Source organism: Mus musculus, chromosome X, assembly GCF_000001635.26.
Source record: "Mus musculus strain C57BL/6J chromosome X, GRCm38.p6 C57BL/6J".
Taxonomy (NCBI): Eukaryota; Metazoa; Chordata; class Mammalia; order Rodentia; family Muridae; genus Mus; species Mus musculus.
The window spans coordinates 34,482,503-34,492,286 of NC_000086.7; the positions used below are offsets into that span (position 1 = coordinate 34,482,503).

At 45.3% G+C, this 9,784-nt stretch overlaps 1 pseudogene; it reads left to right on the top strand.

The window, feature by feature from the left end:
* The first annotated feature begins 3,436 nt into the window (after positions 1 to 3,436).
* Gm20941 lies at positions 3,437 to 7,592 on the top strand (annotated as a pseudogene).
* Positions 7,593 to 9,784: the final 2,192 nt, after the last annotated feature.

The following is a 9,784-nucleotide window of genomic DNA, read 5'->3' on the forward strand; positions in this document are numbered from 1 at the left end:
AGAGTGCAGTGATGGCACTTCGGATGAGACTGTGTTTCTGTAGAGTACTTTGATGGCAGTGGGCATGGGGTCACATGTTTCTTAGAGTGTAAGATAGCAGTGGGCATTTGAATTTGTGTTTTTATAGAGAGCATTACGTATTGTGTAAGTGATCATGTGTTTCCTTACAGTGCAGTATGCACTGCACATGTGAATGTGTGTTTCTGTAGAGAGAAAGAAAACACTAGGAATATGAGTGTATAGGACAGCAGTGGGCATTGGAATTTGTATTCCTATAGAGTGCAGTATAAGCCTGTGCATGTGTTTTCATCTAGAGTGCAGTGATAGCAAGGGGCAAGTGCCTGTGTTTCTGTAGAGTGCAAGAGCACAGTGTCCATGTGAATGTGTGTTTCTGTAGAGTGCATCATAGGCAATGCAAGTTTGTGTGTGTGTGTGTGTGTGTGTGTGTGTGTGTGTGTGTGTGTGTGTGTTTAATTCAGTGATGGTAATGGGCATGTGAGTGATTGTTTCTGTAGAATACAGGACAGCAGTAGGTATTGGAATGTGTGTTCCTGCAGAGTGTACTATAACAGTAGCCCTGTGAATGTGTGTTACTGTAGAGTGCAGTAATATCAGTGGCCATTAGATTATGTATCTTTACAGTGCAGAAGCACAGTGTCCATGTGAATATGTGTTTCTGTAGAGTGTAGTATGCACTTGGAATGAGAATGTGGTTTTCTGTAGAGACAAGGACAGAGGTGGGCATGTGAATGTGTGTTACTGTAGAGTGCAGTGATGGCAATGGGCATTTGAATATGTGTTTCTGTAGACTGATATAAAGCAATAAGCATGTGAATGTGTGTTTCTGTAGAGTGCAGGGTTGGCACTTGGCATGTAAATATGTGTTTCCATACAGTGTAGTATATTGTGGGCATGAAAATGTGTGTTTCTGTAAAGTTCATTATGTAGTAGTCATGAGAATGTGTGTTTGTGTAGAGTGCAATATGGCTGGGGCATGAGAATGTGTGTTTTGTAGAGTGTAGGAGGCAGTAGCGATGTGAATGTGTGTTTCTGTAGAGTGCAGGATAGCAGTGGACATGTAAATTTGTGTTTTTTTAGAGTGCAGAGTGGCATAGGGAATATGTATGTTTCTGTTGAGTAAAGCAGTGGTCATGTGAATGTGTGTTTCTGTAGAGTGTAGGTTAGCAGCTCTCATGTGGGTTTATGTTTCTGTAGAGTACAGACTAGCAGAGGGCATTTGAACATGTTTTTCTGTGGAGTGTATAAATTCCATTGGACATGTATTTGTTTATGTAGAGTGCAGGGTTGACAGTGGGCATTTAAATTTGTGTTTCCTTAGGGTGCAGCATGGCAGTGAGAATATGAATGTGTGTTTCTGTTGAGTGCAGTATGCATTGGGCATGTGAATGTGTCTTTCTTTAATGTGCAGAATGGCAGTGGTCGTGTGAGTGTGTGTTTCTGCAGAGGGTAGTATGCAGTGGGCATGTGAGTGTTTGTTTCTGTAGAGTGTAAAATGACAGTTGGCATGTGAATATGTTTTTCTGTTGAGTGCAGGATAGCAGTAGGCATGTGTTTTGTGTTTATGTAGAGTGCAGGTTAGCATTTGGCATGTACGTTTGTGTTTCTGGCAGAGGACCTGTGAATGTGTGTTTCTGTAGAGTGCAGGAAGGCAGTGGAAATGAGAATGTGTGTTTCTGTAAAATTCTTTATTCTGTAGTGATGTTAATGTGTTTTTATGTAAAGTGCAGTATGTAGTGGGCATGGGAATGTGTTCTTTTTAGAATGCAGTATGACAGTTGGTATGTGAATATGTGTTTCTGTAGAGTTCATGGATGGCAGTTGGCATGTAAATGTATGTTTCTATAAAGTGTAGCAATGCAGTGACTATGTGAATATGTATTTCTCTAGAGTGTAGTATGGCAGTGGTCATGTGAATTAGTGGTTTTTTTGGAATGCAGGATAAAAGTAGGCATATGAAGTTTTGTGTGTAGAGTGCAGCTTTGCAGTGGTCATGTCAATATGTGTTTCTGTAGAGTGCTTGATATCAGTGGGCATGTGAGTGGAGGTGCCTACAGAGACCATCATGTATTTTGTAGTTACACATTTTACAGAGTTCAGATGTGAGAAATGTGCCTGTGAGTGTTTTTCCTGGGGAGTAGAAATGGGCACAGTAGGCATGTGAGTCCTAATCCCTACCGATGCCACAACTTGGCAGTGTACTTGTGAGTCCATGTAACCCCAGAGCAGAGTTCAGCTTGGAACTCTGAGTGTATGTGCCTGCAGTTTCATGGTGGTGAGTAAGTGGCTTCAGTGCACAAGGCCCAGTTCTTGATAAACATGTGAGATAAGATGCCTGCTGACAGAGGACATAAGTGGGCATTGGACATGTGAGTGTTGGTGCTGGAAGAGAGAAATGGATGCTATGGATATGGGACTGCAGTCACATATCAATTCTTGAGCTGGGTTGTTGACATGTTACTGCAGATTCCTTCACAGGCCAGTCAGTCATTGGTTTGTGAGTACAGGTGTCTCTAGAGTACAGAGAGGTGCAGTGGGAGAGTTCATGCAGGGGTATGCAGAGATCAGAGGGAACTGAGCATGTGAGTGCAAGTCCTATAGAGACCAGCAAAGGGCTGTGTGTGTAGGCATGTAGTTGCCTGTAGAATCCAGGGAAGAGCTGTAGGTATGTGAGTGCAAGTGCATGCAGAGGAAAGAGAAGGCAAGTGGACCTGGAGCCCAGGTGCCTGCAGAGGGCAAGTGTGACTGGAAATGGGTATAGAAATACCTGCAGAGAACAGAGAAGTCAGCATGTGAGTTCATGTTCCTCCTGAGGACAGGATTGCAGTTTACCCATGAGTGTATATGTCTCCAAAGGTCAGAAGGGGGATTTTGGCCTGTGAATGCAGGTGCCTACAGAAGCAAGGGAAGGGAAGTGGGCATTTGAGTGCAGGACCCTTCTGAGGGCTAAGTTAAGCAGTAGGTATTTGAGGGTCCATGCCTGAAGATGCCATGAATGCAGTGGGCATGTGAGGACAGGTGCTTACAGACACCATGAGGGCAATGGCCTTGTGAGCATAGTGAAGGGCCATGACCAGATGTGGGCAGTAGACATGTTTGTTCAGATTCATACAGAAGCCAAGTAGTCACTGTGTATGTGAATGGAGTGTATGGAGTGCGAGAAAGGTGTAATTGGCAGGGGAGGCTGGGTAAGTGCAGGGGCATAGGTCATGTAGTTCATGTGCCTGAAGAGGCCAGAATGGACTGGTTGCCATGAGTAACCCGGTGCCGGGAGAATGCAAGGTTTCAGTTGACGTTAAGGTGCAGATTCCTGCAGAGTACAGGATTCCCATATCACAAACATGCCAGCAGAGTCCAGACAAGGCAGTGGGCCTGTGAGTTCATGTTCATGGAGAAGGAACAGAGATGCAGTGGTAACATGGATGTGTACCTGCAGAGGCCACAGAGTATCAGAGAGCATGTGAGTGCAGTGCCCTGCAGAATCCAGGCTGGCAGTGTGCCTGTGAATGCAGTTGCCTGCACAACAGGAAGGGTTTGGTGAGTACGTAAGTGTAAGTGCCTGAAGATGCCAGTGGAGGGCACTGTGTGTTTTGAGTCCAACTATCTGCAGAGAGGAGAATAGAGCAGTTTGCATATCATTGTGGGTCCTGCAGAAGTCAGATCGCTACTGTGTGCTGTGAATGCATGAGACTGCAGAAGAAAAATGATGGGCAGTAGGCATGTGTGTGCAGGTGTCAGGAGGCCAGTGTCATGTGAGTGCAGCTAAGCACCAAGATCAGATGTGGGTAGTAGACATGCAGTTCATGCAGATCCCTGTCCAAGAGAGGCAGTCATTGGAATGTGAACACTTGTGGAAAAGCCAGAGAAGGGCAGTGGGTAGGTAACAGATTGCAGAGCCATGGGTGTCAGTGAGTGTGACTATATGTGCCTGCAGAGGTGGGCAGGGCAGTGGGCATGTGAATGCTGTTGACTGTTACAGAACCTGGCAATAGGCATGGGATTATAGAAGCCTACAGAAGCCAGAAAGAGGCAAGGAGCACTTGTTTGCAAGTGCCTGCAGGGGACAGAGAAGGGCAGTGGACCTGTGAGTAAAAGCCCCTGCAGTGGCCTGAGTGTGGCATTGGGTACTTCAATACAGGTGTCTGGGGAAGATGGTTGGGGACAGTGGGCATGAGAATCGTGCTTCATGCAGAGAGGCCAGGGTGGTTAGTGGCCACATGTACTCAGGTGCCTTTCATAGGCCAGGCATGTGTTGTCAGTGTGAATAGAGATGCATGTAGATGCCCGAGATGCAATTGACATGTGAGTACAGGTGTCTGCAGATGTGATAACTGGAAGGTTTCACTCTGAGTGCAGGTGCTTACAGAGGCAACAGAGAAGAATTGGACATGGGACTACAGTTGCCTGCTGAGGACACAGGTGCAATGGGTTATTTGGGTGCAGGTGAGCAGAGATGCACAGTGGCCATAGGAGTGCAGGGAGTAGAGAGCAGAGATGGGCCGTGGACATGGCTGTTAAGATCCATGGAGAGAGTAGTGTCTTGCAGCCTCTATGTATGCACAGGTGGCTGCAGAGATTGAGTGAAGTAGACAAGTGAATTCAGAAGCCTGAAGAGAGCAGAGTGAGAAATTGTTCAGGAGAATGCAGGTTCTCTCAGAGGGAAACAAAGTGCTATGAATATGTGTGTGCAGCTTTGCACAGAGGCCATTGTGCCTGTGAGTTCATGTTCCTGCTGAGGACAGATTGCAATGGAGAAAAAAGTGTAGGTGCCTGCTGATGTCTCGAGTTGAGGATTAACCTGTTAGTGCAGGTGACTGCAGGGGCCAGGGAAGGGACCTGGGCAAATAAGTGCAGGAGCCTTCAGAAGACTTGGTTATGTGGGGACATTGGGCTAAACACAGACAAGCTGGTCTCCAGTTGAGTTGAGGTCTGAATTCTAGTAGAACCTGATGGGTGGCAATTCCCACCTACATGGGACAGAAGGCGTTCCCTTATGTCTTCTGGCCCCCTGGCTCCTGTTGAAGTTACCACCCCCACATTCCCCACAAGAGAGGATAGTGGCTAGCAGTCATGTACACAATGTCCCAAGCTTCTGACCTTCAGGCTAGACTTCTCCCAGTTACCTAGCAACAACAAGATAACAAGACCACTATAAGAGGGGCTGCTTGGCCCACTCCTCACTCTCTTAAGCTTTTACTTTCTTTACTCTCCCTCTTACTCTCTCTCTCTTACTCTTTTAAGCTTTTACTTTCTTTAGTCTCTCTCTAAGCCCTCTCTCTCTAAGACTTCACTTTTCTTACACTCTAACTCTCTTTCTCTCTTTCCTTTTCCCCTTCTCTCCTGTTGGCCATGGCCAGTCTCTCTCTCTCTCTCTCTCTCTCTCTCTCTCTCTCTCTCTCTCTCTCTCTCACCTTCTCTCTTCCTCCGTGCCTTTCTATATACTAAAGCTCTAAAACCATAGACTGCCTCTGTTCATCAAGGCCAGGACTAAGGACTCTCACCTGTGTGGGAACCTCTCTCCCCCTGCCCTCTTCCCATATCTCCAGGGTATGTTGCTGCCCTGGGCACACCTATTCTGTTCTTAGCTTTTCTTCCTACTGTATCCAGCATGGGATGCCAGAGACTGATAACCTGGTACTAGGGACGTGCCCTTGTCCACCCCCTGCCATGTGGGGTCAGTGGCTTCACACAGCCAGATGCCCACCCAGGGCTGTGTGAAAAGTATCTGGCAGTCCTCCCATGGCCACCTGCCCAGAGCACAGGAACTCGGGTGGGATGCGGGCTCTCTCCCTCCCTGCTCTTCCACTACACCCACAGCCCCGCAAGGTTAAACTGTGGGTATTTGAGTGTCCATGCCTGCATTTATCACAAAGGCATGTGACAGCAGGTCCAAGCCAACACCAGAGGGGTAGTGGTCATGATAAATTCTCATATCTACCCTTTTCTACATACAACCTGTCACATATAGTGGGCAGCATTAAGAAAAGATCAACATGTGACACACTTCCTCCAACAAAGCCACATATACTCCAACAAGGCCCTACCTTCTAACAATACCACTCCCTATGAGACTATGAGGGCTGTATCCATTCAAACCATTACACCAGAAAAAGCCACTAGTCAATATAGGGAAAAAGAACTAACAGACATAAACACCAACATTATATAGACAACCAGGGGTGACCACCAAACATTCATACTACTGGATAGGAGGATACAGTGACTGTAAGAAGAAACCAAACTGCAGCCATTTTGAATAAAACTTGTATTTTTGAATGGGAAGTGTCAAATAAAGTTTAAGTCCCCAAGACCTCCCTAAGAAATTGACATCCTGAATGACAGCAAGTGACTGTCATGGATGACTGACATCCAGGTTGACAAGTTGAGATATGAAGGCTAGTCAAGTTGTCCCTATACAGTTGAATAAACCAACCCAGGATAAATGTACCATGAAGACATGTTCCTAAGGAAGTCCCAATCTCTAAATCCTGATTAGTAGGATAACTTGGCAGAGATGTTTATGGATTGAAATCATGAAATCACTTGTGGTGGTTTTAATATTCTTGGCCCAAGGAGGGGCACTGTTAGGAGGTGTGGCCTTGTTGGAGGAAGTGTGTCACTGTGGATGTAAACTTTGAGACCCTCCTCCTAGCTGCCTGAAAATAGTCTTCTCCTGAGTGCCTTTGGATCAAGATGTAGAATGCTCAGTCCCTTCTCCAGCACCATGCCTGCCTGGATGCTGCCATGCTCCTGCCATGATGATAATTGACTGAAGCTCTGAACCTGTAAGCCAGCCCCAATTACATATTGTCCTTATAAGTGTTGCCTTGGATCTCTGCTTAGGTTCACAGTACCCTGGCTCTCCAGCTTCCTCCCACATCTACCAAACTTACTGGGACCCCCTTCAATTTTCCTTAGCCTGTCACAGCAGCACTTGGTCTCCTCAGAAACCCATACTCTCCTCAGGTGCCATGGCTCATCACACCCCACCTGAAGCAGGACAACCATTGCATAGGCTTGGGCACTAGCACAAACACCAGTCACCTGCTGGAGGAAGAGGTCTGGACACTGTAGTGGCCTCCCTGTGTATGTTAACCCTATAGCACTCTACCTGGTCTTCTGGCAGTTCAAGGTCTTTGAAGGGTCCCTGATCAAGCTTACCTTGAGACACACTCATGGTTTTCTGAACTTTGACAGCCCAGCATTAACAGAAGCAGCCAAACTCACATTCAATGTTATTCACTTTGATCTGGAGAACGGATAGACCCTGAGGCTAGAGTTTGCCAAAGCCAACAGCAAGATAGCAAAGAGCAAACTAATAGTGACACCAAATCCCACCAATGTCCACCCTGCCCTAGGAGCACACTTGATCACAAGGGACTCTTATGACCTTATGGGAGCTGCTATGATTCCTGCATCCCTAAACCAGGAAGCTGACCCCAGCCATTTCACCAACTACATTAACCTACACAGCTGCCACTAGTGCTGCTGCTTCATCCCTACATGCTGAGATGCACTGGTTCCCCTCATCTGATATTACTCAGCAAGGATGGAAATATTGCCAGTTCTGTTAGCAACTCAGTTTTGTTTCCCTGGAGTTGGTCATGGGCTGTGCGGGGCCAAAACAGTGCTCTGACTTCACTGCCACTCAAGGCCTGTGTGGAACTTCTGCTTCCGTCTAGACACTGAATCTGAAGCCTGACTCATGGAATGGCTCTGGTTTTCTTCCCCCATTCTTCAAGGCCTTCAGGAGGATCAGGGGACCTTACTGGGATACCTAGGCCCAGCTTGCAGACATCACTAGGACCCACATCCTGACCTCCTGCTCAAACTTGTTTCTATAGTTCCCCATCAAAGAAAAGGAATGTTTAATTTTGCATGTTTATGAATTGTTATACTTGTTATATATTGTGCATATGGTTTGTTCTCACACTGTCACTGTAGCAGCATGTCTTGACACTAGAGGCTGTTCAAGCCTATTCCTTTGACTTCTGCACCAACCCTGCTTCAGGTGGGGCTGAATCTTGTGACCACATCTGCCTTAGGGGCCCTAGCTCCTAACACATGCATACACACTTGCAAACTCTATCCTTGTTCAGCAGGAGATCTACAGCCTCTGAATTTCACTTCAAATCAGAGTCCTGCATTATCTCCTACTCCAGGGAGCCAATAAGTCTAAGAAGCCTTCCTTGTGCTTGCCTGCCTCATTTTACCCCACTCTGCCACTGCTCCTCATTCCTCCTGAACTTTGAAACCAACAAAAGCATGAAAAGTATTTCTGGACTCTGTGTAATAAAATATATGGATCATAAGGGTTGTTCATATGTATACCATTAATTATTGAAGAGGCCTTATTGAGCCTGTTAGGTAATTTTAATGCTTGACACCTGAGGAAGAAAAGGTTTTTCCATTCTTAACAACCAGCCTTTGGTTTAAGAATATTGAGATGGATGATAAATTGTGTGATTTTGTTTAATGTTACAAGCATGTCCTTGTTTTACCTTTCACCTCAGCTCCAGTGTTTGGTCATTTCACATGTGGGCAACATCTGCAGGTAACTGTTGCAATTGGTGACTTTATGAGAATGTGAAGGTGGATCATAAGTGAAATGCAAAATAAAAACCTAAAGTGCCAAAAAAGAGCTGCATTGGCTATGGAGTCTGTTCACAGTAACAGAAAACCTAACAAAAACAGAAGTTGATACTAGGAGTGGGGTATTACTGTGATATCCCTGACCACACTTTTGTTTGTAAGAATATGGAGTTTGGGACTTTAGAAAGTAGTGAAATGCTTTATGTGTGGCTTAATTGGTCATCCTAGTAGGAATATGGAAGATACTGGTGTTGAGCATGATTTGAACTGTGCAGACCAAGCCCAAGAGGTTTCAGGGGAGATGAATTTTAGTATGCGGCCTATAGACTGTTCTTGTGATATTTTAGTGAGGAATGTGGCTGCTTTTTGGCTTTGTCTGTAGAATCTACCTAAAGCTAAGGAAAAGAGATTTATATTAATTGCACTGACAATGGAAGTCTGGAAAAAGTCCAACAAAAACTTTGTTTTCTGATTTAGCCTCATGAAAAGTGTTCTGATCAAGCCTATCAAGCTTAGAAAGGAAAAATATATAATATATAGTTCATGTAACAAAAAAGCACCAGGAAGTGAAATGGAATTGAATCCGTTGTTCAAGGAGATAAACAGATTAAGGAAGTGATGATCTCAGGGCAAGATCCTGCCCTTTATTTGTTGTTGTTGTTGTTGTTGTTGTTTACGTTTGCAGTTAAAAGAGTTATGTCGTGTTGGGTGTTATTACATGATTATTGTTTTCATTTTGACTTTTAATCTGGAATGAACTACAATCCAGATATGGAGTGCACAGTTGTGATCCAGATCTTGAGGCTGAAAAACACAGGCTTTTGTTCTGGATCTTGAGGAATAGTGGCCACATAAAGCTTAAGTTCAGGCATAGTGGCACATGCCTTTAATCACAGGAGACAGAGATAAGCAGATCTCTTGAGTTCAAGGCCAGCCTTGTACAGAGCAAGCTCCAGGTTAAGAAAAGCTTAAGTCCATGTGTGGTGGTACATGCCTTTAATTCCAGCATTCAGGAGACAGGCATGCAGGTCTCTGAGTTCAAGGTCAATCTACAGAGCAAATTCCAGGACAGCTAAGCTTAAGCAGTGACAGAGTTTGAAAACAGAAAGCTGGTGATAATGTAATTGAAGGGGGACCATGCTCCAGCTCCAGCAAACAGCAGAACACATCAGCT